General features: G+C 41.9%; 1 protein-coding gene and 1 non-coding gene across 2 annotated transcripts in view; both read right to left on the bottom strand.

Annotated features, from left to right (window-relative positions):
• Nucleotides 1-21,821, bottom strand: part of LOC126354033 (tRNA dimethylallyltransferase) — a 1,733,584-nt gene that overhangs the window by 536,176 nt on the left and 1,175,587 nt on the right. The window lies entirely within an intron of this gene.
• Nucleotides 7,705-7,779, bottom strand: Trnas-uga (transfer RNA serine (anticodon UGA)). The gene has a single exon. It is a non-coding gene; the product is annotated as a tRNA-Ser (tRNA).

The raw sequence follows: 21,821 nt of genomic DNA, 5'->3' as shown, positions 1-21,821 counted from the left end.
CACATTGGAAACAGAAATGGACAAATTAACAATGAAGTCATAGAACCAAATCATTAGTTTTGCTATTCAGGGTACTCGAAACAACAAACTAATTTCACAGCAAAAGAAAGAAACATTAAGTGGGATCTTTTTTTTTGTTATACCAAACATAGTTTTAATAACTACATTTTCAATCTACTTTGAACGTAAAGGTACAACACTCAGTGTATGTCACCAGTTTTGAAATATGACAGTGACTCCTGTACGCTTTCTCAGCGAGCGATGGAAAGCTGCACTGTATATTGCGGTTAGCTGGGAGAGTCAGAAAAGCATTGGAAAGGGTCAGGGAACACACCGAAGGGGGAGACAGTTTCGTGATTATAATGAAAATTAAATGGTGGTGTGCAGGAAATGTAGGCAAGCGAGTGGGTGGTAGATGGACCAAGGCATAGTCCTCAGTTGCGTATATTATTACGTATGTTGATAATTTTTACTTTTGGGCCGTCTAATTACAACTGAATGAAACACAATCTTCGTGCCGTATGCGTTTCGCCTTTATTATTTGCAAGGTGTATTCAGTGGCAGGTTTCGTGGATGTTGTTCTACATGATATGTTTCTGTTCAGTTCCTAGTGCCGTGAAGGCTGAAAATCAAAACTTCAGATGGCAATTGTAAGAAGAAGAACAGAACCAAAATGGAACAAATACACACCATGTAGAACAAAATCCACGAAGCCTGCCACTGAAGTTATTGTTGTTGTGGTCTTCAGTCCTGAGACTGGTTTGATGCAGCTCTCCATGCTACCCTGTCCTGTGCAAGCTTCTTCATCTCCCAGTACCTACTGCAACCTACATCCTTCTGAATCTGAATCTAAGATTTTTACCCTCCACACTGCCCTCCAATACTAAAATGGTGATCCCTTGATGCCTCAGCACATGTCCTACCAAACGATCCCTTCTTCTAGTCAAGTTGTGCCACAAACTCCTCTTCTCCCCAATCCTATTCAACACCTCCTCATTAGTTATATGATCTACCCATCTAATCTTCAGCACTCTTCTGTAGCATCACATTTCGAAAGCTTCTACTCTCTTCTTGTCTAAACTATTTATCGTCCACGTTTCACTTCCATGCATGGGTACTCTCCATACAAATACTTTCAGAAACGACTTCCTGACACTTAAGTCTATACTCTATGTTAACAAATTTCTCTTCTTCAGAAACACTTTCCTTGCCATTGTCAATCTACATTTTATATCCTCTCAACTTCGACCATCATCAGTTATTTTGCTCCCCACATAACAAAACTCCTTCACTACTTTAAGTCTTGCAAATAATAAAGGCGAAACGCGTATGGCACAAAAATTATGTTTCAACGGTCCAAAAGTAAAAATTACCAACATACCGTAATACTGCAACGAGGAAGCGTTTTTCCACTATGAGTATGATGATTGCAAGAGGAAAATATTTCCACATGAAATTACCGTGATAGTAATTTTATTCTGAAGCGACACAAATTCTCAGGCACAGTTTTCGTCAAGCTTGATCCGTCTGACACAATAAAAGTGCTTTTCGTACAGGGAATCGAATTAATATGTATGACTCGTGCGTACCACTCCGTAGGTGATGTTGAGAGTTGAAGTCTGCTCGAGAAAGGGTTCGGCAGAGCATGGCTTATATCAAACGTGGGGTTGGTTTCGTTACAGGAACACTTTGGCGGAGCGCTGGCCGAAATTGTCCCGACTGATGTTTTTAGTCCCTTGGTATCGTGAGAGACCCTGTATGTATATCAGATACTAACAATGGAAGACATAAGATCTGAGATGGGATCGTGGGGCGAGCCCTGATGTAACACTTACTGGAAATTGCAGAACACTATGGCAGCGGTCAACGCGGGTGCTTGGCAGCGCGTGATTTTTGCACCGTTCCCTGTGGCTGGCTTTTCCGTTCCCCTTTCCGCGCTGGTCGTGCGAGCAATCGACCTTCTCACATTACTGCAGGACGGCTGGCGACCTTGCTCCTGGTAGTGCAGCTGCCGGCTGGCACTCGGTCAAGTCACGGACGCGGCGCGCTCTGTCTGCACCCTCACAGAGGCCTCTGTTCCTGCAGTTCTCATGCTAGGAATCCGGAGGCTGCGTCTTTCGCGAAAAGCGAAAGTAAAATGCGGATACAGTGACGTAGGTAGGACGTAGACAAAGTAATAATACCCAATGGAGAATGGCACAAGTGGCGTGCGATACTGCAGTTAGACAGTGTACCAAGGATCCAGGTTCACAGTTACCTATTCGTATTACTATAGATTCTCCACCGCAATGGTGACTGAATCCACGATATGGAGTAAAATATTCGTACGAAAGTTCCTACACGAAGCCTGACAAGAGCTTAGTGAGCATTCAGTGTACGATATTGGGTCATTTCTATTGTAGTCGTAGCAGTTACAAGCATATGGCAGCCTCTCTCCCGTGGTAATTGAAGCCACGTTGTGTCACTGTCATAGCTGCTGAAGCCTGCGTGGCGGGAATTTTACACAGCTAGCACGACAGACAAGCTGGTCGCACTGGTGTTAAACTGGACGAATATGTACGAAGTTTGGGATCTAGAGATGACTGTGAAATCGTGATTACGCTCTTATGGACCATAAACAAGCAGCATTATCTTGCTACACGATCCGTTCTTCTCCCGTTCCCTTCAGTTTACCCATTCCAAGGAAGACAATGAGTTTCTACCGTTGCACGTGCTCTGCAAACACGGGTTAAAATCAAATAAGAGCTTCTAGAAAAATTTCAATAAAACATTCCTCGGATCTATGGCAGCAATGAACGACAAGTACAGACAAATACCATTAGCTAATTTGAACGACAAATGCGATAAACAATCTACTGGCTTCCACTGAGCAAATAGTTACTACATAATATTCTTGTCTGATAGATACAAGAGCACTGTATTAAATATTGTTTATAAATTGTTAGTGAAGGTATTTCAATCCATGAACTCGATCAACTCCGTAAATTGTATCAATGAACTTGCGCCCTAGTAATACACCGTCGTCGAAAGAAATCTGCTAAATTGCCAACTGTGTGGTTAACGTAAAACTTGCTACCGTTTGTCTTTTCAGCTTTCTCTTATTATGAGGCTAAGACAAATAGTCTTATCAAGTGTCTTGTAATCAAAAATCGTACTTACGTTGATAAAGGCTTACCTACTGTAAGGGACGTTGAACTAATTGATACCAGATGACATAGCAGCAATAAATTCACGCTCTGGTGTTATCCGAAAGGCCAGTACTCCGAATGTCATTTTTTTATTTGTTTATTTTTTGCTCTACTAGAGTTTAAATTAAAAAACCGTTTTCCGACCGTGGCGACGAACGGAACGGAGCATAAAACTAACTTTGACAAAGGAGTTGTGGTGTTTCGGGAAGCCCGATGTAGAAGGAACACCCGAACCAGTTCAGCAAACGAAGAAACTTCTGAATCTCTGAATGACGATATTTGAAAGATCTAATGTTATACCATGGTGTCATTTCACTTGGTACCTGATCTCATGTTTAGGGGCATACAAATGCATACAAAATCAAAAACACGATCTTTAAATTGTGTCATGATGCGAAAATTCTACGACATTAAGTCGTGACGTGTCTGATGAATACTGTCAACCCTCAGTTGTCAGGCTGGTGTGATGTTACCACTTTCCAGACGGCAGGATAAGGAAGATAGTCCTGGAGACGACGTAAACATATACATATATTTGGTTAAAGGATAATAAAAGTATGTTGCATAGGAGTAGGGTATTAGGGTATCTGGAGACAATGTAAGATTTAGAAAACAACTCGTAAACCAAAGATTCTTTAAAGACTAGAACTTCGATGTATAAAACAGTTTCAGACGTCTGATCACATTAGAAATGAGTTACGTGTGAAATATTTGACGTTAAGCAAGTAAGCGAGAAAGAGTTCAGAAAAAGTTTGAAATTATGTTTGAATTTTGTTGGAAAGTGCTAAGTTTTCTCATTAGCGAACACTGGGTTAGTAGAGTGTGGGTAATTTGAGCTCCGTTGTAAGTAAAAGCTAGTTTTTCACCCATATAGATTTTCGAGACCTCTTACTCATAAAGTTTGTGGCTCACAATGGTTCACTTTTGCACATACATTCAGGTATACATGCCGGTAAAGATAGCAAAATGTGCTGCGAATAGAGTTAGCAGCACCAGCCGGATCAGCCGAACGGTTCTAGGCGCCACAGTCTGGGACCGCACGACCGCTACGGTCGCAGGTTCGAATCTTTCTTCGGGCATGGATGCGTGTGATGTCCTTAGGTTAGTTAGGTTTAAGTAGTTTAAAGTTCTAGGGGACTGATGACCTCAGATGTTAAGTCCCATAGTGCTCAGAGCCAGAGTTAGCAGCAAAGAAGTAATAAATTAAAAAGTCGTGTTTCAGCCGAAGTTTTACGTTTTACTGCATGAACAGCGAAAAAGACAGTAATTGTTAAACTTTTTTTTTCCTTTAATAGGAGAAAATTAAGAGAGAAAAAGTGTCGTTGTTGTTGTTGTTGTCTTCAGTCCTGAGACTGGTTTGATGCAGCTCTCCATGCTACTCTATCCTGTGCAAGCTGCTTCATCTCCCAGTAGCTACTGCAACCTACATCCTTCTGAATCTGCTTAGTGTACTCATCTCTCGGTCTCCCTCTACGATTTTTACCCTCCACGCTGCCCTCCAATGCTAACTTTGTGATCCCTTGATGCCTCAAAACATGTCCTACCAACCGATCCCTTCTTCTACTCAAGTTGTGCCACAAACTTCTCTTCTCCCCAATCCTATTCAATACCTCCTCATTAGTTACGTGATCTATCCACCTTATCTTCAGTATTCTTCTGTAGCACCACATTTCGAAAGCTTCTATTCTCTTCTTGTCCAAACTAGTTATCGTCCATGTTTCACTTCCATACATGGCTACACTCCAAACAAATACTTTCAGAAACGACTTCCTGATACATAAATCTATATTCGATGTTAACAAATTTCTCTTCTTCAGAAACGCTTTCCTTGCCATTGCCAGTCTACATTTTATATCCTCTCTACTTCGACCATCATCAGTTATTTTACTTCCTAAATAGCAAAACTCCTTTACTACTTCAAGTGTCTCATTTCCTAATCTAATTCCCTCAGCATCACCCGATTTAATTTGACTACATTCCATTATCCTCGTTTTGCTTTTGTTAATGTTCATCTTATATCCTCCTTTCAAGACACTGTCCATTCCGTTCAACTGCTCTTCCAAGTCCTTTGCCGTCTCTGACAGAATTACAATGTCATCGGCGAACCTCAAAGTTTTTACTTTGTCTCCATGAATTTTAATACCTACTTCAAATTTTTCTTTTGTTTCCTTTACTGCTTGCTCAATATACAGATTGAATAACATCGGGGAGAGGCTACAACCCTGTCTCACTCCTTTCCCAACCACTGCTTCCCTTTCATGCCCCTCGACTCTTATTACTGCCATCTGGTTTCTGTACAAATTATAAATAGCCTTTCGCTCCCTGTATTTTACCCCTGCCACCTTTAGAATTTGAAAAAGAGTATTCCAGTCAACATTGTCAAAAGCTTTCTCTAAGTCTACAAATGCTAGGAACGTAGGTTTGCCTTTTCTTAATCTTTCTTCTAAGATAAGTCGTAAGGTCAGTATTGCCTCACGTGTTCCAACATTTCGACGGAATCCAAACTGATCCTCCCCGAGGTCTGCATCTACCAGTTTTTCCATTCGTCTGTAAAGAATTCGCGTTAGTATTTTGCAGCCGTGGCTTATTAAACTGATAGTTCGGTAATTTTCACATCTGTCAGCACCTGCTTTCTTTGGGATTGGAATTATTATATTCTTCTTGAAGTCTGAGGGTATTTCGCCTGTCTCATACATCTTGCTCACCAGCTGGTAGAGTTTTGTCATGACTGGCTCTCCCAAGGCCGTCAGTAGTTCTAATGGAATGTTGTCTACTCCGGGGGCCTTGTTTCGACTCAGGTCTTTCAGTGCTCTGTCAAACTCTTCACGCAGTATCGTATCTCCCATTTCGTCTTCATCTACATCCTCTTCTATTTCCATAATATTGTCCTCAAGTACATCGCCCTTGTATAAACCTTCTATATACTCCTTCCACCTTTCTGCCTTCCTTTCTTTGCTTAGAACTGGGCTGCCATCTGAGCTCTTGATATTCATACACGTGGTTCTTTTCTCTCCAAAGGTCTCTTTAATTTTCCTGTAGGCAGTATCTATCTTACCCCTAGTGAGATAAGCTTCTACATCCTTACATTTGTCCTCTAGCCATCCCTGTTTAGCCATTTTGCACTTCCTGTCGATCTCATTTTTGAGACGTTTGTATTCCTTTTTGCCTGCTTCATTTACTGCATTTTTATATTTTCTCCTTTCATCAATTAAATTCAATATTTCTTCTGTTACCCAAGGATTTCTAGCAGCCCTCGTCTTTGTACCTACTTTATCCTCTGCTGCCTTCACTACTACATCCCTCAGAGCTACCCATTCTTCTTCTACTGTATTTCTTTCCCCTATTCCTGTCAATTGTTCCCTTATGCTCTCTCTGAAACTCTGTACAACCTCTGGTTCTTTCAGTTTATCCAGGTCCCATCTCCTTAATTTCTCACATTTTTGCAGTTTCTTCAGTTTTAATCTACAGGTCATAACCAATAGATTGTGGTCAGAGTCCACATCTGCCCCTGGAAATGTCTTACAACTTAAAACCTGGTTCCTAAATCTCTGTCTTACCATTATATAATCTATCTGATACCTTTTAGTATCTCCAGGGTTCTTCCACGTATACAACCTTCTTTCATGATTCTTAAACCAAGTGTTAGCTATGATTAAGTTGTGCTCTGTGCAAAATTCTACTAGGCTGCTTCCTCTTTCATTTCTTAGCCCCAATCCATATTCACCTACTATGTTTCCTTCTCTCCCTTTTCCTACACTCGAATTCCAGTCGTGTCGTATATGTTTGAAATTACGTGTAAAGTTCGTAGGAAGTTGCAAAGTGATATTCTCAAATGGTTCAAATGGCTCTGAGCACTGTCTGGGGTCATCAGTCCCCTAGAACTTAGAACTACTTAAACCTAACTAACCTAAGGACATCACACACACCCATGCCCGAGGCAGGATTCGAACCTGCGACCGTAGCGGTCTCGTTCTCAAATCATCTTTTCTTGTCCGTTGCCCCCCATCGACGCAGGATCTGCAAGGTTATTTATGTATTTGGCATTGTTAGTTGTCAGTTAAGGAGCGGCAGGACGCCCTTTCTGTCGTCACCCCGTTAACCACAGGGACGGAATTGTGTAACTGATGCGGGACTTGGCTACCAGCCCGATATTCACGTAGTGGGGCCTACGAAACCAACTGAAAACCACGTACGGGTTAGCCAGCAGACTGACCGTCGTCGTTAATACTCGCGCGAATTAAATGTGATGCCAGCCCACCTCCCTGCCCCGAAGAGGCGCTTTAACACGAACGGCTACCCGGGCACTTGCTCTAATTATCAAATACTGGATGAATATAGTCTCGACAATTTGCGCACCGTGAGTTGCGCTGTCTCTAGACATACACACACAGTTTCTAAATGTAATACTTGTTTTACTGTGTTAAAGCCTTAATGTAAAGTTATATTTCCAGAATGAGATTTTCACTCTGCAGCGGAGTGTGCGCTGATATGAAACTTCCTGGCACATTAAAACTGTGTGCCAGGCCGAGACTCGAACTCGGGACCTTTGCCTTTCACGGGCAAGTGCTCTACCGACTGAGCTACCCAAGCACGACTCACGGCCCGTCCTCACAGCTTTACTTCTGCCAGTATCTCGTCTCCTACCTTCCAAACTTTCCAGAAGCTCTCCTGCGAACCTTGCAGAACTAGCACTCCTGAAAGAAATGATATTGCGGAGACATGGCTTAGCCAGAGCCTGGGGGATGTTTCCAGAATGAGGTTTTCACTCTGCAGCTGAGTGTGCGCTGACATGAAACTTCCTGGCAGATTAAAACTGTGTGCCGGGCCGAGACTCGAACTCGGGACCTTTGCCTTTCGCGGGGAAGTGCTCTACCGACTGAGCTACCTAGCCACGACTCACGCCCCGTCCTCACATCTTCAAGGTTATATTTCTTAATGTGTATATTATGACAGCTTTTAATAATTAAATTAATTTGTAACCTCCCTCTTACTAATCGGCTATCCTGCTTGCGACGTAAAAAATGACCGTGGATCGCGTGTATGGTAATGGATTTTTTCCTAATTGGATAAGACTCTCTTTCCCGAAGAAGTGACACCGACAAGTAGGACTGTAGGAGGGAAGTGTACAACCGACCCTCCTGATGGGAAGTCTACTAAAAATAAAAAGTAATTAAACCAAACAGGGCTATAATTTGGAAAATGAAAGTTATTTTGTGCATTCACTCACGAACAACACTGGACAGAAAAGCGGTACCACTGATTATGAATCCAAAAGTTACACTAATGAACGAAAAGGAAATAATTAATGGTCGCCAGCCCACTACGGCAGTTAACATCCAAAACCCTGTACAAGGTGATGGAAAAGAAAAGCATATATTATCAAACACTGACGTGGCAACTGAAGGTTGTCACGTTTTTTGACACTAATTTTACGTGAGTATGTCATGATACAGAAAACTGAGAAGTCACTATTACGTTATGTTTGGCATTAAATTTTAAAGAGGCAATCGAGTAATGATTTGAAAATATGTAATTAAACTGTATGTTAGTACTGAGCTTCGTTACGTGAAGAATGACTTTCGTGACCTCAACATAACGTCATCAAAGAAATTTTACTCTGCTGTTACTTATTTTGCAAATTAGATTTCATATTATTATCTGAACAACTGAGCCTATTTTACTGAGCTGAACAGAAAAAAGCGCTACAATACGTACCAAACCAAACAGCCATGTGCACCAAGGTAGATGTAAAATAAATAAAACGTCCGTTCTCTTAATTTGTCCATTTCTTTAGATTTTGACTTTTTTCCAGTGATTGATTCTCAAACTTGAAGAATGAAATTGCTTTACTTTAGTCACATACTGAAACCTCTGTTGTACAACAGTTAATTGAAAGAAGACTAAGGCTAAACTTCTTAAAAGTGAAATTATTCATTAATAAACTGTCTGTAACTATTCAGTTTGTCCTTTATGACACACAGTCAGCATATAAGGAAAAAGGGAACAAGGATCCTGCTTGGTAACAATGTCTGGGGGCAATGAGAACACAATCGCCCTGAGTTTAACTGATTATAATTTAAATAAATTTTATGAATCATATCACATTCAGTTGTGCAGCTGGGTTAGCCGTAAATACTTTCCACCAATGAACAGTCTTACTTCAGTGCTGTGCATACGACGAAACTCGGAGCCCACGACGAAACCGTGTAGCTGGAACTTCTGCTGTTGTTGAAGACGGTAGAATATTGTGGGGCCACAGCTAATTGGCAATCGTAATTAATACAGCCTCTGCCACCAGACCAATGTTACTAACACCACACTTCCACACCCTACAAGCGCTGGAACCTGTCTTTCTCTCTCTCTCTCGCTCCGCGCAACAACTCCCTACCCAAAGATTTTACAACCCACAAGCACTGCTACTGTCGTTGCTAGTCGATGAAAATAACAGTTACTTTGGCTTTTTCCCAGAGCTTGTAAGTTTCACAGTAAGACACAGATGAACACAATGAAACGTCAACAGACTTCTACCTAAATTTATACATACAGTGAAATAATGTCCTTACTTATTAAAAGAAAGCATTTAAATTACATACAGTTCCAAAAAAAATTATATATCGGTAGCAGGTGCCATGCATCCTGCATTTTCGGTGTTACGAAATATTGAAAATAAAATTTTTGTTCCCCTGGAAGCCACCAGATAGGCAACTTGCAACTGGGATTGTGCACTGTGAAACAGGTTAGCCATTTAATAATATAAACATTTAGAAACTATATTTTAAGCTGAAAAATATTTACAGGAACAGACTTTTTAGTTACGCAATGCAAATTAAAACTAAAGAATTTACAAAATGATTGTCAAATTTATGATATCGGTGTTGGATAACTGAAACATCCAGAGGTTGTTGAGAGTTTGAAAGGAACATTATTCACGATCGATTGATACAGACGAAAGATATACAAGATGAGTGGATAAATACGAAAAATTAAACTGTGAAGGCAGCAAAGGGGCAACTAGGCACGAAAATGGGGATAAATGTATAAATAAACAGCCAGTAGAAATCGTTGGTTAAGGCGGAGGTTACCCGAAATGTGAGGTACGTTTGGCACGTATCTAACGTTGTCTGGAGTGGTTAAGAGGAAGTTTCCTGGTGGAAGGAGCGCGGAGAGCCGGCGTGAGCGGCAGAAGCGGCCCATGCCAGCGAGCTGGCCCACGCGCGGCAACTTCCTGCTCCCACTCGCATTCCTGGAAGCACCGCGGTCTGTCGCACCTGTTGCCAGCCTTCCAGGCTACAGTTCCAGCTCCAGCGCGGCCGGACGTGCCGCTGCAGCCTACGCACCGCCTTCCGGGGACCGACAGTGGATGCACCTCATGCACCGGACAGTTCCTCGCTCGCAGAGCGACGTAGACAGCCAACAACACACTCGCCGCAGCGGCTGGATTCCTTTATGACTGACGGAAAGCGGGTCTGTAGTGCTGACGCGAGAGCTGGAGGAGGAGGAGGGAATATTAACAGTTTCATATCTTCCTACACATACACACTCTGCAAGCCACTGTACAGTGTGCCGCGGTGGGTACTTCAATTCAAGATAAATCCCGTATTACCACGCATCAGTACATTCATCCTGAGGTTAAAGCTACTTTCTGACTGCGTTTCCTTTCACATAAATAAACTCTAAGACGAAAATAAAAAAAGACGCACCACAAAGCAACTATCCGATAGGACGTTAATAGGTAGATGTGATGTACACGTACAGACAAACTAATGACTAAAATTTCAGAAAAGTTAGATGATTTCATCATCATTATCATCGTTTTCCAACTCCTGTTTGCCGGGTGTGATGTACAAGCGCCAGCCATCTTAATACATCTTCTGTTCAAGGACAGCTTCCCATATGTGTCTTTTCTTCTCCATATCTGATCTTACAGTCTCTATCCAGCGTTTTCTTGGCCTTCCCCGTGGTCTTCTTCCTACGGGGTTCAAAGTGAAATATCTTTTGCCAGGTCATTGGCTGTTCATTCTCATTATGTGCCCGTACCACTGAAGCCTGGATTTCTTTATGAGACTGGCAAAAGTAACCTCAACACCAGCTACTTTTCTATTCATCTCATTCCATACTTTGTCTTTTCCAGTTGTTTGGTTCGTAGTTCTAAAGAATCTTGTTTCCGTTACCTGAATTTTGCTGAGGTCTTTGTTTAGTAGGGTACATACTTTTAAACCATAAGAAGTGGTAGAGAGTTCCTATGGAACCAAACTGCTGAGGTCGTTAGTGCCTAAGCTTACACACTACAGGATGTTTATAAATGAATAGCGGGGTTTTAACGCTTTATAATCTTTATTATATTAAACGTACAGTTATAAATGATATGTCAAATGAAAGAGCAACTCAGTTTTACCAAGAACCCTATAAATGTTCAATGTGAGCACCATTTGTCACACGGCACACATCAAATCTATAGCCGAATTCATCCCAAACGTTGATAAGTGTGTCTTCAGTGATTGTAACAACATCTGCTTCAATCCGGTTTCTTAATTCAGGGAGGTCCGCTGGTAGCGGAATCACGTAAACACGGTCCATGATGAACCCCTAAAGGAAAAAATGGCTTGGCGTTAGGTTAGGTGAACGTGGAAGCCATGCAATGCAAGCCCTGTCACTGGGCCCCTTACGGCCCGTCCAGCGCTTGGGTACAGTCAAGTTCAACCAATCGCGTTCTGCGCATGCGGACTGGTGCCAAACACAACTGTTTGAGTTGCACTTTCATTTGACATATCATTTACAACTGTAAGTTTAATGTAATAAATATTATAAAGCGTTAAAACCCCGATATTGATTTATAAACACCTTATACTTAAACTAACTCACACTAAAGACAAACCACACACACACACACACACACACACACACACAGACACACACACACACACACGCCCGAGGGAGGCTCGAGCCTCCGACGAGGGTAGCGCACGAACCGTGGCAAGGCGCTCCAGACCGCTCGGCTACGCTGCGCAAGCGTGCTCCAAACCATACGTTAACATTGGTACAAAATAGATGTGGTGCATGGTCGCTTTTGCTTTTCGTGGCATTTTATCATCCCAGACAAGATTTCTGTTTCGGCTGTAAGAATTGGAAGCTTTCTGTGTCCTGGTGACTATTTCCTGCTTATGGTGTTTTCTTTCGATACCGTGCTTCCTAGGTATCTGAAATGTGAAAGAGATTCTACTTTGACCCCTTCTAGAAATATATCTCAAGTTGTTCCTTGCTGTTGATGGTCATTTCTATTGTCTTTGTTTTCCTCATTTTTAATCCGAAATTTTTGAATGTGTTGTTCCAGTCATTAACTTTCTTCTGTGCTTCTGCTTCTGTCTCTCCCCATACTATCAAATCATCAGCAAAAACCAGGACATTTAGTGCACTGTATGGTTGATTCGAGAAAAAGAGCTTCACAAATGGAACAAATTAATAACGCGTTGGTCCACCTCTGGCCCTTACACAAGCAGTTCTTCGACTTGGCATTGATTGACAGAGTTCTTGGATGTCCTCCTGAGGGATATCGTGCCAAATGATGTCAAATTCGCGCATCTGACGTCAAAATCCCGAGGTCGTTGGAGGGCACAGCCCCTTAATGTTTCGAAAGTTCCCAATTAGAGAGAGATCTGGAGACCTTGCTGGCAAAGGCACGATTTGGCAACCATGAAGACAAGCAGTAGAAATTCTTGCTGTGGGCAGGCGGGCATTATCTTGTTGAAATGTAAGCCCATAATGACTTGTCGTGAACGGCAATAAAACGGGAGCCGGCCGTTGTGGCCGAGCGGTTCTAGGCGCTTCAGTCTGGAACCGCGCGACCGCTACGGTCGCAGATTCGAATCCTGTCTCGGGCATGGATGTGTGTGATGTCTTTAGGTTTCTGAATAAAACGGGGCGTATAACGTCGTCGATGTACCACTGTGGTGTCAGGACGTCGCGGATGACCACCAGTGCTGCTACGAAAAAGAATGGCGCCCCAGACCACCACTCCAGTTTGTCGGGCGGAATGGCGAGCAACGACTGGTATCTGACCGCTGTCCAAAGTGTCTCCAGACAAGACTTCGTTGGTCCTGGGGGCTCAATTCGAAGCGCGACTCATCACTGAAGACAATTCCACTCCAGCCAATACGATCCCTGGCCAAAGGTGAAGGCGAAGGCTAAGCAGCACGATTCTGAATTGCTTCGATGTCTTCCTTTACTCCAACCTGGTGGAGATCCCAAACACGCAAGCAGTTCTCAAGAACTTACAGCAGAAGTGTTCTGCATGAAGTCTCCTTTACAGACGAGCTAAATTTTCCTATAATTCTCGGAATAAACCACCTTCCTTACAACAGACCTTACGCACTCGTTTCATTTCATGTCGCTCTGCAATGTTACGCCTAAATATCTAATTTAAGTGTCCAAGTCAAGCAGCGAACGACTAATATTGCATTTTAACTTTAAAGAACTGTTTTTCTATTTATTTCCATTAACTTACTTTTTTTTTTACAAATGCAGAATAAATTCCCATTCATATTACCGAATGGAAATTCTATCCAAGTCGTCTTGTACCCTTCTAAAGTCATTCCATTACAACACTTTCCCGTACAGCAGAGCATCATCAGCAAACAGTAGTAAAACACTGCTTACCCTATGCGTCAGATGGTTTACCTGCGTAGAAAACAATAGCTGTCCTACCATACTTTCCCGTGGGATACATCAGCGTAATGGGTCCTATTACTTAAAAAGTCCCCAGACACTCACTTAATCTGAGAACCTTTAGTTTATGGTTGTACGTTCGTTAACAGTCCTCATTTACATTTCGTGAAGTTTCACCACAGACAGTGCGTTCATTTTACTTTTCTTAACAGCGCATACTGGTATTCATTCATGTAGCTGTCCTTCGTCTACAGCGCAGCTGATATTTTGATACAGTTCGTCATCTGCTGGTTTCCACACTGTCACGACTCTATGAAACTGTATTCGCCTAACTTTTATATCACTTTTTACTATTTCTCCGAATATATTTCTCGCTTACTGCATAACTTACTGATTTCTTTACTATATTTTTTTCCATATATTCTCTTCGCATATTGTCACCATATCACGACGCACTTAATGCTCTGTACTAAACAACCATTATAGAATGAGATTTTCACTCTGCAGTGGAGTGTGCGCTTATGAAACTTCCTGGTCGATTAAAACTGTGTGCCGGACCGAGACTCGAACTCGGAACCTTTGACTTTCGCGGGTAAATGTTATACAATTATAGAAAGTTTAAGTTTTATTCTGTTAGCTGAGTAGTTCTAAATTTTATGTTTTCAAAAAGTTACCCATCTGGACACATCCTCTGTCCACATGAAAAGTCTGGTAGCACTAAATCACGTTACATAGAATGAGCGCTCAAGTTTAATAGTTTGGTACGTGAGGAGGGGGGCGGGAGGGGGGGCGGGAGGGGGGGGGGGTAAGTGTTTGTAGAAGTAGTGAAGAGACAGTCTTTTCGGTGAAGGACTACTTTATTTCTTTCAAATTATGCTGCGTGTTTCCTACGCAACACTGGAGACGGAGTTCTACACCTGGATACAACAACTAATTGCCATGAGTCGAATTAATAAGCAATAAAATTTTACGACCGCAAGCAGAGTTCCTTGTATTGAGCGTCTCTTCTCATACACAGCAGTTTTATAGGGGGCGATTAAAAAGTTTTCGTTTGAGGGCGTTTCTGCACCGTATACGCAACGTAGCGCGAATCTAATGCGGATATATAAGCACCGACATGTGGCCAAGGGATTAATGTGGCATTCGTGTCTTTCCGACGTGCGTGAGGTAAATGCGGAAACGCGAACTATGGCGACGTTATTATCAAATGCGTCCAAACAGGATGTTTCTTGGGTGGCAATGGACAAACACCGGTAGACATCCACTGGAGAATAAAGCATGTGGATGGGGCAGCAGGTCTTTCGAAATGCGCAACTGTGAAATGTCGTGCGACGGGTGCTGCTGCTTCATGACAACGCACGTCCCCGTATCGCAGAAGTTATATTAACTCAAGTAGGAGATACTCAAGCACCCGCCCTATAGTCCTCATCTCTTCCCGTGCGATTACAACGCCTCTGGTCCATTACAAAAGATCCTTCAAGGTCGACGATGCCTGTCAGACGAGGATGTGCAGCTGATAGTTACGGACTCCGTCACGCACGAGGACACTGTGTATTGCCAAGCGGATATCTTCAACCTGCTGCATCGATGGGATGATTGCCTCAATGCCCACGGGGATTTTGCCTGATTGGCGTACCGATTCTGGACTGTACGACCTTCGAAAGGAAGCTTTTTGACCGTCTCTTACACATTGTACCAAAAATTATGATACGAAGGTCACTTCAAAAGAAATGCACACTATTTTTTTAAAAAAATTCCTCTTATATTCTACACGTTTGCAAGTTTTACAGTGTGTAGATACATCCTTTAGGAACAATATTTTCATTTCTCCACATAATTTCCATCCCTCTCAACTGCCTTAGGCCACCTTGGAACCAGCGCCTGTATATCCGCAGGGTAAAATTCTGGACCAACCTGTTGCAGCCACTGTTTGGCAGCGTGCACGAGAAAGTCATCATCTTCAAACCTCGTTCCACGAAGAGAGTCTTTCAGTTTCCCACAGAGATGATAGTCACATGGAGCCAAATCAGGACTGTAAGGCGGGTGTTTCAGTGTTGTCCATCCGAGTTTTGTGATCGCTTCCATGGTTTTTTGACTGACATGTGGCCGTGCATTGTCGTGCAATAGCAAAACATCCTGTTTTTGCCGATGTCGTCGAACACGACTCAGTCGAGCTTGAAGTTTCTTCAGTATAGTCACATATGCGTCAGAATTTATGGTGGTTCCACTTGGCATGATGTCCACAAGCAAGAGTCCTTCGGAATCGGAAAACACCGTAGCCTTAACTTTTCCAGCAGAAGGTGTGGTTTTCAATTTTTTTCTTGGGTGAATTTGCATGATGCTACTCCACTGATTGCCTCTCCGTCTCTGGTGATAAATGATGGAGGCATGTTTCATCACCTGTCACAATTCTTCCAAGAAATTCATCTCCACCATTCTCGTACTGTTCCAAAAATTCGCTGCATACTGTTTTTCTTGTTTCTTTGTGAGCCACTGTCAACATCCTGGGAACCCACCTGGCACAAACATTTTCTTTAACGCCAACGCTTTCAGTATTCTGCAAACACTTCCTTCCCCTATCCGTACGTAGCGTGACAATTCGTTCACTGTGATGCGTCTGTCAGCAGTCACCAATTCGTTAACTCTCTGCACACTGTCTGGAGTGTGTGCAGTACGAGGCCTGCCGCTGCAAGGACAATCCTCAATACTGTCGTACCCGCTTTCATCACGTTGCCTGCTTGCCCATCGACTAACTGTACTGCGATCGACAGCAGCATCTCCATACACCTTTTTCAATCTCGTGTGAATGTTTCCCACTGTCTCGTTTTCATGATAGAACGTTACTTCTGACGAACGTCAAGTGTTGCAGCCATCTTGAAGACATGCTGTGACGGCGCCACTCACGGGAACAGGTTGAACTAAGTTTGAAAACAAGCGCGAAGGATGTATCTACACACTGTAAAACTTTCACACATGCAGAATGAAAACTGTATTTTTACAAAAATAGTGTGCATTTCTTTTGGAGTGACCCTCGTGCATACGCATTTCCACCCACGTACTACAAGCTGAAATACGACACAGTAACCTTTTTAGAAAGGAACGAGGATATGGTCAGTGACAAAAGTTCCAAGTTATATGTTGAAATAAAACTATCATGAGGTAACAGCAGAATTTCTCAGGTGAGAATACCCAACGTTAGTAACAGTACGTTATACTCCAATCGTCGGAAATCCCGTTACGCTCGGTATGTGTGCAGTAGAAACACCTACGCAATGACGCGAGAAAAATTATCTACAGTTTCAAAAGAAAGAAAGGAAGATTAGGGTTCGGCATCTGGTCGAAGACGTGGTCATTCGCCACAAGTCATGATCTGGTACCTCAGCACCGTAACCACCGCGTAAACTTTTCCAGTTGACAAAAACAAACTCCTAGAATTTCCATCTTAGCTTCATAACATATTAACAGCATTCAAGCTTCTCGTAAAGATTCCGTTAATCCAGAAAGTTGTCACTATCCAATACCATAACTACAGGTGATCGACATGGCTCGATCCTTAAAAGGTGCCACCACGGTTCATCGTCTCTCTTCTGTTCTCTTACGCAACAAAGAGCGGATTTGACGCACCATTTAATGACGCCATTACAGTGAATGAGAGAGGAAAATATCTATTCTACAAGAGCATTAACAGTCAACAGATTTCGATTTACAGCGACTGGGGGAAATAGAAGAAGAGCACGGAAGAGGTTTGACGACCGCCAGCGTTAATTAAAATCTGCCGCCCACTTCCTTTGCGAGAATAAATATTTGTGCTAATCAGAGTTCCTTCGGCATAAGATAAACACATTCTTCGAGATCTGTGGAACCATCTTAAGACGAAATAATTAATATAAAATCTCCCAGTCGATTTCATCGCAAAGGATTCTCTGAAAGTCATTGCTCTTAATATCTTCAACGACAAAGTCGGCCACTTCTGCGTAACGATAAGGTAATATTAATTCCTTTCCTTCAGTATAAAGTGCTCTACGTTAGCTGTAACTGAATTTCTTCATACATCTCTTTTTTCATTACTTAGCTAACGACCTCGTCTCCCTTCTTCCCTGACCGCCTGAGTTCTATATCCTTCAAAACTAATTAAGTTTGGAACAACATATCTTAACTCATTTATTTGTGTTTTCTGTACACACCACATTACATTGGTGGCGTACCTTAAAATTCTTCCGCTAGTTCGCGTTTGCATAAAAAAACAATACAAGGTTGTGGGTTTGCCTTTATGCAAAACACTTCAGTTTTATATAATTGCGTAGGCTTCCGCGGCCACAGTCAGTCGACATAAATGTTTTCTGGCTCTGGTACAGCTTTATAATGTAAAAAACTACTGCTGCTGGAGAAAAAAAAACGTTTCGGCAACAGTAGTTTTTTTTTTACATTATGACGCGGTGCCATAACCAGAAAACTTTTATGTCGACTTACGTTTTATTTTTAATTTCTTCTCCAAACTAGATCCACCGAGAATATCATCAACACAGTGGGTTTTTTAATTATATAATTATACAAGCAGGCCTACATGTATCTTCTGGAAAAAAAAACAGAGTACACGGCAGATGTGAAGGAGGCACTGGAATATATGGAAATTGATTATGATATAATTAAAAAGGCTACAAAATTTAAACTTCCTCGTGAAATAATACAAACAACGCTCTAGACAAAGAAGCTAACCTAGCAAGGGCAAAGAAAATGCAGCGGCCTTTCCAACTAACAAAAAACCTGTATAATAAGAAAACTATGTCCATAAATGCAAAACTTCGGCATTACAATACTGTCATTAAACCAGAATTCTTTTATGCATCAGAATGCTTTTCGTAAAATACAGGCAAATTATCAGGTGAAATACAAAATACAGAAAGGAAAATAATCAGGAAAATCTTGGGACCAAAATATGAGACTGGGAAATAGGAATTAAGAAGTAAAAAAAAGAAGTTTATGAAAAACGTAGAGAGAATATCAGACACGATTAGGAAGAGAAGAGTTGCGTTCTATTGAAACCTAAAAACGCTAGATCACAACAGGACAACGAAACGAATTTTTAACTTATTTGATAGTAACCAAAAAACGTCAGTGACATGTATAAAAGAAGTTAAAGCAGACTTGATAGAAATAGACATCATGGAAGAAAGAATAGGAGAAAGAGAAAAGTTCAGAGCAAAAGTAAAAGTTTTTAAGGACAGCCAGGAGAAAACAAAGGAAAAAAATAGGTTTAATATGGACAGAAGAAGGAAGAGAAAAACGTAGGGAAAGAATGAAAAATCATTGGGCAGAAATAAAGGAGAAAAGAAAGAATAAAGGGTATATAAGCTATTTCGTGGGGTACTTAGTAGGCCAACCCAATTTAAAAACGTTATTATATGTGTATTGTTTGCTTCCAGATACTGCACTGTGTGAATACGTTTATAATATCTTATTTACTTTTAAGTTACAGCATGGTTTCTACGTCTGCTGCAATTCTTTCGGCATAGTTTTTGCATTTTGTTGTAAGGACATAAGTAAGAAGCTGTCTTCACCACGAAGGTTGGCTTTAACATCACATTGTTTAACTGCTCGTATACGTCGCTCAGGAAGCTGAGTGGAGTAGCTGATATACTAGAATTGCTAATTACTAACAAAAGCAAAACGAGTATAATGGAATGTAGTCGAATTAAGTCGGGTGATGCTGAGGGAATTAGATTACGAAATGAGACACTTAAAGTAGTAAAGGAGTTTTGGTATTTGGGGAGCAAAATAACTGATGATGGTCGAAGTAGAGAGGATATAAAATGTAGACTGGCAATGGCAAGGAAAGCGTTTCTGAAGAAGAGAAATTTGTTAACATCGAGTATAGATTTAAGTGTCAGGAAGTCATTTCTGAAAGTATTTGTAAGGAGTGTAGCGTTGTATGGAAGTGAAACATGGACGATAAATAGTTTGGACAAGAAGAAAAGAGAAGCTTTCGAAATGTGGTGTTACAGAAGAGTGCTGAAGATTAGATGGGTAGATCACGTAACTAATGAGGAAGTATTGAATAGGATTGGGAGAAGAGAAGTTTGTGGCACAACTTGACCAGAAGAAGGGATCGGTTGGTAGGACATGTTCTGAGGCATCAAGGGATCACCAATTTAGTATTGGAGGGCAGCGTGGAGGGTAAAAATCGTATAGGGAGACCAAGAGATGAATACACTAAGCAGATTCAGAAGGATGTAGGTTGCAGTAGGTACTGGGAGATGAAGAAGCTTGCACAGGATAGAGTAGCATGGAGAGCTGCATCAAACCAGTCTCAGGACTGAAGACCACAACAACAACAACAACAACAACGCAGGTGAATCCTTTATCGCTAGACATTGAAAGCTACTGACCGCTCCGTTATAGATGACACAACATACTCATATACCTGGATATACACAGGGCAGATGTCAAAATAACGTAGACTAGTAAAACTATCAATAAGATCATAATTAAACGTGACGTGCTGGCCACCGGACTGGTAAGAAAAGAAGTGTACATTGCACAGTAATCCTAGACGGAAAACCGCCCTTCTTGTGAATGCTGAGCGCCCTCTACCACATGTCCAACGCGTAAATGATGGCCGTTTAGGTGAGAAAAGATTGTGATTATCGACGGTCTCTGTGTCCTCGACTTTCTTCCTATTCCTCTTTCCACGACTTATATGCCCTGGTCATGGGTTTAGGGATGCTTAAAAATCTGACAAGTCGTGTGTGCATTCGTTACGAGGAGATTCACTTATCTTGTATCTAGAGAAAGGTACCACACCTCCTACAGCTCAATCATTTTCGGCATAATGCTTGCAGGATGGACGTTGTCGTCTCGCCCTGCTGCAGGGGTCTTGAGCGCCGATAGTATGCTTAACGAGTTATACGTAATCACGATTTCTTTCATTCCTAGCGGCCTCAAAAACCCTGCACTGCCCCGGTTGTAAACAGTGTAGTGCTCTGACAAGGGGAAGGCCTCACACACGGCCAACCAATTTGGCTCAAATTTGGCAGGTCGCTTGTTTACAACCTAAAACGAAGGAATCTAAGATATTTTGGGTCAATACCCCCGCTCTTTTGAGAAAATCACCCCTAAATGTTATGACGAGCAGTCGACTCAAAAGTGGCGGGATCGATAGATAATTATAAATAGAGCGTTTTTCATCATCTGGTATGGGTCCCGCACACGCAAACTTTTCCAGAAATCGAGAAAAGAAACTTTTACAACTGCCACTTCTGTACCCACATGGTGAACGCTTTTCACCGACAGCATCGATACGCCGGCACGGTAGCTCAGCGTGTTCGCTCAGAGGGCTGCGTGCTCTCTGTAATAAAAAAAAACTGAGTCAAGGAACCAACAACTAATTTGAACGGATGTCCTGTGACGTCCGCCCAGACCAAATGCAACGAACTATATCGAACAAAATGAGTAAAAAAGTAAAAAAATAATAATAAAAAATGGGCAACGGCCAAGGTAACTGGCTGGGAACCGGAGAACCCGGGATCGAATCTCGAAGAAACCTAGTGAATGTTCTTCTATTTGTTTGTATTTTTCCATATCTAAATTGATATGTATAGGAGGGTTAATAAGGTAAATAAATCAATAAGGAATGATAATAATAAGGTAGGCAAATAACCCTCCTATCCCTATCAATTGAGATATGGAAAAATACAAATGAAAAGAATAACATCCGCTACGTTTCTTCGAGATTCGAACCCGGGTTTTCCGATTCCCCGATAGTTACGTTTTTTCTCGTTTTTTTTCATTTTGTTCGGTGTTGATCCTTGGGTAAGTCACATGACATCCGTTCAAGTTCGTTTGTTGATCCACTCAGGTATTATTACAGATGCCAACCAGCAGTCTGACCGAACACAATGAGCTACCGTGTCGGCTTTACCTTGGCCATTGCGCTATCGGCGCTGTCGCGGAAAGCCGTTTACCATGTGGGTA

The sequence above is a fragment of the Schistocerca gregaria genome, chromosome 3 (assembly GCF_023897955.1).
Source record: "Schistocerca gregaria isolate iqSchGreg1 chromosome 3, iqSchGreg1.2, whole genome shotgun sequence".
Taxonomy (NCBI): domain Eukaryota; kingdom Metazoa; phylum Arthropoda; class Insecta; order Orthoptera; family Acrididae; genus Schistocerca; species Schistocerca gregaria.
The sequence above is the reverse complement of the archived record's forward strand: the minus strand, read 5'-3'. Positions and strand labels throughout refer to the sequence as shown.